The sequence below is a fragment of the Pleurodeles waltl genome, chromosome 5 (assembly GCF_031143425.1).
Source record: "Pleurodeles waltl isolate 20211129_DDA chromosome 5, aPleWal1.hap1.20221129, whole genome shotgun sequence".
In the NCBI taxonomy this organism is placed as follows: domain Eukaryota; kingdom Metazoa; phylum Chordata; class Amphibia; order Caudata; family Salamandridae; genus Pleurodeles; species Pleurodeles waltl.
Window position 1 is genome coordinate 468,254,142 of NC_090444.1, and position 8,058 is coordinate 468,262,199.

Below are 8,058 nucleotides of genomic sequence, written 5' to 3' on the forward strand. Positions count from 1 at the left end.
CAAAAAATATAGAGAAATCAGTTTTAAATCTGGTGTCCAAGACGATTTTGGCCCAATCTGCGGGGGACACCAGAAAGCGCCCTCTTCCCAAAAATTCTGCTAAAATGGCGCTATTGATTGGTGAGTCTTCCTCACAAAAGGCAGAGGACGTGGCTCCTCACAGGCCTCCCTTAAGGGAGGGGATTTCTACTACTAAATCATCAGCCAAATGTTCCATGAAAACAAAACATATTTCTTCCCCTATAGTTATATCTAAAATTCTGGACACAGACGATGAGATGGGTGACGCAGCTTCAGAGGCTGACAAATCTGACATGGACAATGATGACCCTTTCAATGCTTCTCCTCCAAAAAAGTCCAAACTCTCCTCCTCCAATTCTGCCTCCATTTCCGACTCACAAGGCGTACCTATGTTCGATCCTAGTGAAATGCATCACCCTCAATCAACCGAATGGTTCCCAGCTGAACATGTTGGGGAGTACGTTGCCTCTCGTTTGCATATTCCGTTGGATAAACAAACTAGAGCAAAATTACGCTCTGAATGCCCTCGCCCATCTCTTCATTCAAAAATTTCTTCTACACCATCTATTGACCCTTCTTTACTCACTTTTTTCACAAAGTTTGGGAAAGACCCTCGTAAGGGTGTGGACACGGCCTGGTCCACTTGTCAAGATAAACTTTTGGATGTGGTGGGCCCGTTGACATGTATTTTTGACTTAGCAGAATCCGCTAGGTTGGAACAAGTTGCAGTGAATCCAAAGGAACTATCGCTATGGGTACAACGGGCTGTCTGCCTCTTAGGCAATGCTAATGCCGCAATTACGCACAAGAGGCAGGAACCGCTTTGCCGGCCGTCTGTACAATACCCAAGGTTCCAGAGCCACCTACTAAGCCTCATTCCAGGAATATCGTCTACAATTCTACCCGCAAAGAAGCAGTGGATACCGTGGCAGAGGCAACAGAGGTTCCAAATATACCTCTCAAGCAGGTAAGTCACCCTTCTGGCCTTCCTATTGAAGGAGATCGCCTCAAGTATTTTCTTCCAAAGTGGCAGACTATCACTTCAGATCAATGGGTTTTAAACACTGTTTGGGGTTATGTTATAGAACTTTATTCAGAGCCCTTTCAAGTGGTGCTTCCTCATCCCCCATGTTTTTCTACCAAAATGACAAACTTAATCACATTGGAGGTCCAGGCTCTTCTCCAAAAACAAGCCATCGTCCCTTGTTCTCTGGACCCATCTGGGTTTCTCAGCTCTGTCTTCCTTGTCCAGAAGAAAAACAAAAAGATGCGACCAGTCATCAATTTAAAACAATTCAATCACTTCGTCATCTACAGGCACTTCAAGATGGGGACTATTTTGCATCTCCGAGACTCTCTGTTACAAGGAGATTGGATGGTTTGTCTAGATCTTAAATATGCGTATCTTACCATTTCTATTCACCCCCAATCCAGAAAATTCTTACAATTCCAATGGATGGATCAGATTTTTCAGTTTTTCTCTCTTCCTTTCGGTCTTTCTTCCGTTCCATGGTGTTTTACCAAACTCATGAAGCCAGTGGTAGCCTTTCTCAGGGCTCAAGGCGCCAGACTGATTATCTACCTAGACGACATTCTCATCATGAGTCAAAGTTTTTCCTCCGTTCAGTTTCAAATCCAATTAACTTGTTCTCTTCTCTCAGATCTCGGGTTTGTCATCAACCCAGAAAAGTCTGCCTTAATCCCTCAACAACAGATAGAATGTTTAGGCTTCCTCGTAGACTCCGTATCCGCTACTCTTCACTTACCCTCTGCGAAAGTAAAATCCATCAAATCAGAAATTCTTCAGATTTTACGATCAGCCCAAATTTCTCTCAGAACTTTAGCAAGAATAGTAGGCCTACTCTCCTCTTCCATTCAGGCAATTTTTCTGGGTCCCCTTCATTGTCGAGCTCTTCAAAGGCTCAAGATTCAACATCTTCGGAAAGGCTTAGCTTATTCAGATGTCATTTCCCTATATCAAGAATCTCAAATAGAGTTACAATGGTGGCTAGACCATTTGGATGCTTGAAACGGAAGAACCATTTTTGCATCAGGCCCAGATCTTGTCTTGGAATCGGACGCAAGTCTTTCGGATTGGGGTGCCCGGTGTGGCCCCATTTTGACTGGAGGTACATGGTCACTAGAGGAGTCCAAGTTGCATATCAATTGTTTAGAGATGCTTGCTGGCTCCTTTGCAATCAGAAGCCTGGCAAAAGACAGAGGTGGTCATTACAACCCTGGCGGACGGTGTTAAAGCAGAGGAAATACCGCAAACAGGCCGGCAGACAAAAAAAGGGAATTATGACCCTGGCGGAAACCGCCAACAAAGACAGCCACTTTAACACTTCGACCGCCACGGCGGTACAGACAAGCAGCGCAGCGGTCACCGCCAACAGACAGGCTGAAGACAATGTACCGCCCACAGTATTACAACCCGCCAATCCGCCACCTTTTCCGGGGCGGATTCACAGTGGATAAAAACATGGCGGAAACAGCTTTTGCTATGGGAAAACGCTCACCTTAACATATCCCACGAGGAATCCATGGAGCCGGAACTCCAAATACTCCCTGCCCTTGTGTTTCTGCTCTTCTACCACCAACAGCTACGTAGGCGCCGCAGACAACGGTGAGTACTGGACCTACGACATGGGGGAGGAGGGGGGGGAGGCAAAAGTTAGGGGGACACACACCAAACACCCCCACCCCCACCCTCGCATATTACAACATACACACCAATGCATTCACAAAAATCACAGTAACAACCCACAATCCCCCCGGAAGAATGAATACACAAAGCGAAAATCGGTCAAACAATGTAATGTGCCAATATACATGTCATACAAAAATATACAGATATATATTTGAAAATCAGTCATAATTATATACAATACGAGAAGCAGTGCAGATATGTACATAACAATGCCTGTGCACCATCAGTCCAAAAATACATGGGCGAGGCCCACAAACGATACCTGACCACAATCGGAGAGAACACTGCCGGGGCATCAGATAGAAATACTACAGGCACCTCAGGGGGAAGGGAAGGTGGGGCACCTCAGCCGGATGACTGCAAAGCCAGATCCACGACGGGGCTCCATGCCCATTTATGCCCTCCTGGGGAGTGCAAAGCCACAGTCTCTCAAGTCTCTACAGTGGGTGGTTTGCCCACTGTGCCATCCTGGGGAGTGCAAAGCCACAGTCTCTCAAGTCTCTACAGTTGGTGGGCTGCCCACTGTGCCTTCCTGGGGAGTGCAAAGCCACAGTCTCTCAAGTCTCTACAGTGGGTGTGTTGCCCACTGTGCCATCCTGGGGAGTGCAAAGCCACTGTCTCTCAAGTTGATGCAGGTCTCTACTGGTACTGGGGGGGACTGGTGCCCAGACTGGATGAGTCTCCCCGTGAAAGGTCGTGTCCTGTCACTGTCCCAGCTGCACATGGGATAAGGATGCCTGATGTGGCGGGCCATTCATTCCTACCCGGTGCATTGCCCTGTTCAGCGGTGCTTTGCCATGGCGGTTCAGGACAGTTCAGCGGTGCTTTGCCATGGCGGTTCAGGACAGTTCAGCGGTGCTTTGACATGGCGGTTCAGGAGTGTTCAGCGGTGCTTTGCCATGGCGGTTCAGGACAGTTCAGTGGTGCTTTGCCATGGTGTTTCAGGACAGTTCAGCGGTGCTTTGCCATGGCGGTTCAGGACAGTTCAGCGGTGCTTTGACATGGCGGTTCAGGACTGTTCAGCGGTGCTTTGCCATGGCGGTTCAGGACAGTTCAGCGGTGCTTTGCCATGGCGGTCTGTGCCCTGTTCAGCGGTGCATTGACATGGCGGTCTTTGCCCTGTTCAGCAGTGCTTTGACATGGCGGTCTTTGCCCTGTTCAGCGGTGCATTGACATGGCGGTCTTTGCCCTGTTCAGCGGTGCTTTGACATGGCGGTCTTTGCCCTGTTCAGCGGTGCTTTGCCATGGCGGTTCAGGACAGTTCAGCGGTGCTTTGCCATGGCGGTCTGTGCCCTGTTCAGCGGTGCATTGACATGGCGGTCTTTGCCCTGTTCAGCGGTGCTTTGCCATGGCGGTTCAGGACAGTTCAGCGGTGCTTTGCCATGGCGGTCTGTGCCCTGTTCAGCGGTGCATTGACATGGCGGTCTTTGCCCTGTTCAGCGGTGCTTTGACATGGCGGTCTTTGCCCTGTTCAGCTGTGCATTGACATGGCGGTCTTTGCCCTATTCAGCGGTGCATTGACATGGCGGTCTTTGCCCTGTTCAGCGGTGCTTTGCCATGGCGGTCTGTGCCCTGTTCAGTGGTGCATTGACATGGCAGTTTTTGCCCTGTTCAGCGGTGCTTTCACAAGGCGGTCTTCGCCCTGTTCAGCGGTGCATTGACATTGCGGTCTTTGCCCTGTTCAGCGGTGCATTGACATGGCGGTCTTTGCCCTGTTCAGCGGTGCTTTGCCATGGCGGTTCAGGACAGTTCAGCGGTGCTTTGCCATGGCGCTCTGTGCCCTGTTCAGCGGTGCATTGACATGGCGGTCTTTGCCCTGTTCAGCGGTGCTTTGCCATGGCAGTTCAGGACAGATCAGCGGTGCTTTGCCATGGCGGTTCTGATAAGGACATTGGTGTGTGGCATGACGTTCTAGACACTGGACATTGGTGTGTGGCATGATGTCTTCTACACTGGACATTGGTGTGTGGCATAATGTTTCATCATTGCCCAGCGGGGCTGTGGCAGCCGGGGCCCTCCAGGGCACTGACTCCGGCAGTGGTGGTGGTCTCCTGACCAGTGACGATAGTGGGGCCCTCCGGGGCTGTGACTCTGGCGGTGGTCTCCTGACCAGTGACGATAGTGGGGCCCTCCTGGGCTGTGACTCTGGCGGTGGTCTCCGGACCAGTGACGATAGTGGGGCCCTCCTGGGCTGTGACTCTGGCGGTGGTCTCTGGACCAGTGACGATAGTGGGGCCCCACCTGGGCACTGACTCCGGCGGTGGCGGTGGTCTCCTGACCAGTGACAATACTTGGGCCCTCCTGGGCTGTGACTCTGGCGGTGGTCTCCTGACCAGTGAAGATAGTGGGGCCCTCCTGGGCTGTGACTGTGGCGGTGGTCTCCGGACCAGTGACGATAGTGGGGCCCTCCTGGGCTGTGACTCTGGCGGTGGTCTCCTGACCAGTGACGATAGTGGGGCCCTCCTGGGCTGTGACTCTGGCGGTGGTCTCCTGACCAGTGACGATAGTGGGGCCCTCCTGGGCTGTCACTCTGGCGGTGGTCTCCGGACCAGTGACGATAGTGGGGCCCTCCTGGGCTGTGACTCCGGCGGTGGCGGTGGTCTCCTGACCAGTGACAATACTTGGGCCCTCCTGGGCTGTGACTCTGGCGGTGGTCTCCTGACCAGTGACGATAGTGGGGCCCTCCTGGGCTGTGATTGTGGCGGTGGTCTCCGGACCAGTGACGATAGTGGGGCCCTCCTGGGCTGTGACTCTGGCGGTGGTCTCCTGACCAGTGACGATAGTGGGGCCCTCCTGGGCTGTGACTCTGGCGGTGGTCTCCTGACCAGTGACGATAGTGGGGCCCTCCTGGGCTGTCACTCTGGCGGTGGTCTCCTGACCAGTGACGATAGTGGGGCCCTCCTGGGCTGTGACTCTGGCGGTGGTCTCCGGACCAGTGACGATAGTGGGGCCCTCCTGGGCTGTGACTATGGCAGTGGTCTCTGGACCAGTAATGACGGTGCTGGCGGTTGTGTCTCGACCGCCGCAAATGATGGCGCACTTCTCCGCCGTGACACTCACAACAGGCTGGGCAGACTTCCTCTAGCCCTTCCCCACCTTTGGTGGAGTCACAGCTGACTCTCCAATCCCCTTGGAACCCATGTCACTTGTTTTCCCACCTGGAGTCTTAACACGGTCCCGTCGTCCACTCTCCAATTTTATTGCCTTTACAGGGGGTGGGCTGCCAGTGCCTTGGCTTCGGGTCCTACTGCCTGCCCTGGTGGCCGGTGCACTCCAAAAACCTTGAACAGGCACCACTGGTATTGGAGGCTTTTTGGCTGAGGCGCTACAACGGGACTGATGAATTGGAGGGGGTGGGGTGGGGGCAAAAAGGTCAACTTAACAGAGGGACAGTTTCTGACGAACACTGGGATGGGTAGCTGGAGGGGGTCTGGGAGTGGAGGAAGAGGAGGTGGTTGTCGGAGGTGTCACTTTAGGTGTTTTGGGTGCAGGTACTGGAGGCTGTCGTGAGGTGGATGATTGCCGGCGTTTGTGTACTTTGGGAGGGGGCGTCACAGACACACTGGGAGAGGACACAGGGGACATGTAAATGGCAGTGGAGGTGGTGAGTGCAGGTGAGCGGGGTGTGGTGCTGGGTGTTCTGGTGCGAGTCCTAGTGGTTGTAGATGTAGTGCATGCAGGTGAGAGTGTAGACGACACTGGGAGGGAGGAGGGAGAAGAGGAGGAGGGGGACACAGTGGAGGCAGTGGATGTTGTTGTGTCTGTATGTGGGTGAGGCTTGCATGAGTGCTTGTGGTGTGTGTGGTGCCTATGTTTGCTTGAGCTACTTGGGTGTGTTGACTTGTGTGCATGCGGGTCTGTAGGTGTGCTTGGGATGGGCTGGGGTACAGGAGATTGGGTCTGGGTGGAGGAAGTTGGAGGGGGGAGGCTAGACACAGGGACAATTGCTGCCATCAGTGCTGAGGCCAAAGATTGCAGGGTTCGCTGAAGGACAGCCTGACCAGAATGAATGCCCTCCAGCAATGCATTACTGTGTTGCAACTCTCGTTCTACACCCTGGATGGCATTCACAATGGTAGACTGCCCAACAGTGAGTGACCTGAGGAGGTCAATGGCCTCCTCACTGAGGGCAGCAGGGGTGACTGGGGCAGGGCCTGAGGTGCCTGGGGCGAAGGTGATGCCCACCCTCCTGGGTGAGCGGGCACGGGTCGAACGCTGAGGGGCTGCTGGGAGGGCGGTGCTGGTAGGGGAGGTGGCAGCTGTACCTGTAGAGGTGGGGGGCACAGATGGTGCTGCCACCACAAGGGAGCTCCGATCGTCGACCGAGTCCGTGTCGCTGCTCGGTGATCCGGTGGCCGACGTGAAGCTCCCCTCACCCTCCGTCCCACTGGTGCATTCAGAGTCTGTGGTGTGACCCTCCATGGCCATGTGGGATGCAGCTCCCTCGTGCTCTGGTGCCACTGTACCTCCGCCTGTTGATGCTGATGTACAAAAGGACAGGGAGAGCAGACAAAGGGGGGGAGACAGAAGAAAGAGGGTTTTAGTGCATGGCATACCGCTACCGTTGGCGGACCAGACAAACGCAGATGCCCCCTGCATTATGCCGTGCTCCTGCCCTCTGCACATGCAATTTCTGGGATATGGCCTATATGGCAATGGTGGACATCGGCGCACATGGATGCCACATGGGCAACTATACCTCGACTTGCCACTCTGCTGAGGTGAGGTACAGTGCCACATGGGCTACATTACGGAGGGGCCTTGCCTACCGAACTCGCCCTGGCCTAGGGACACCCACAGCCCACCTCCACCATCCAGACACCTCCACTGCACGCAAAGTCCGCCAAATGAGGTTGTACTCACCCCTTTGTGTCTGCTGTGATGCCCTCAAGCGCCCATCCAACTCCGGGTAGGCCACTGCCAGGATCCGGAACATCAGGGGGGTCATGGTGCGACGGGCACCCCTCCCACGTCGGGTGGCCATCCCCAGCTGAGCCTCCGCCGTCTTCTTGCTGCAGCGGCGAATGTCCTCCCATTTCTTACTGCAGTGGGTGCCGCATCTCTGGTGGGCCCCCAGGGTCCGGACCTCCTTGACGATGGCACGCCAAATGTCCCTCTTCTGGTGGGCGCTGACCTACATGACATGCACAAGGAAAGAGGAACAGTCATTACCAACTGCACCGTCGTTGTGAGTGGCCCCCTCCCTACTCTGGCCATGTGGCCCATTCATTCCCATGCATTAATGTTCTATGGACTCTGCCCCCTTCCCTCTTCCAACCAGCCCTCTCCACCCAGGCCTAGCCCATACAACGTGCTCCCTGTGAACT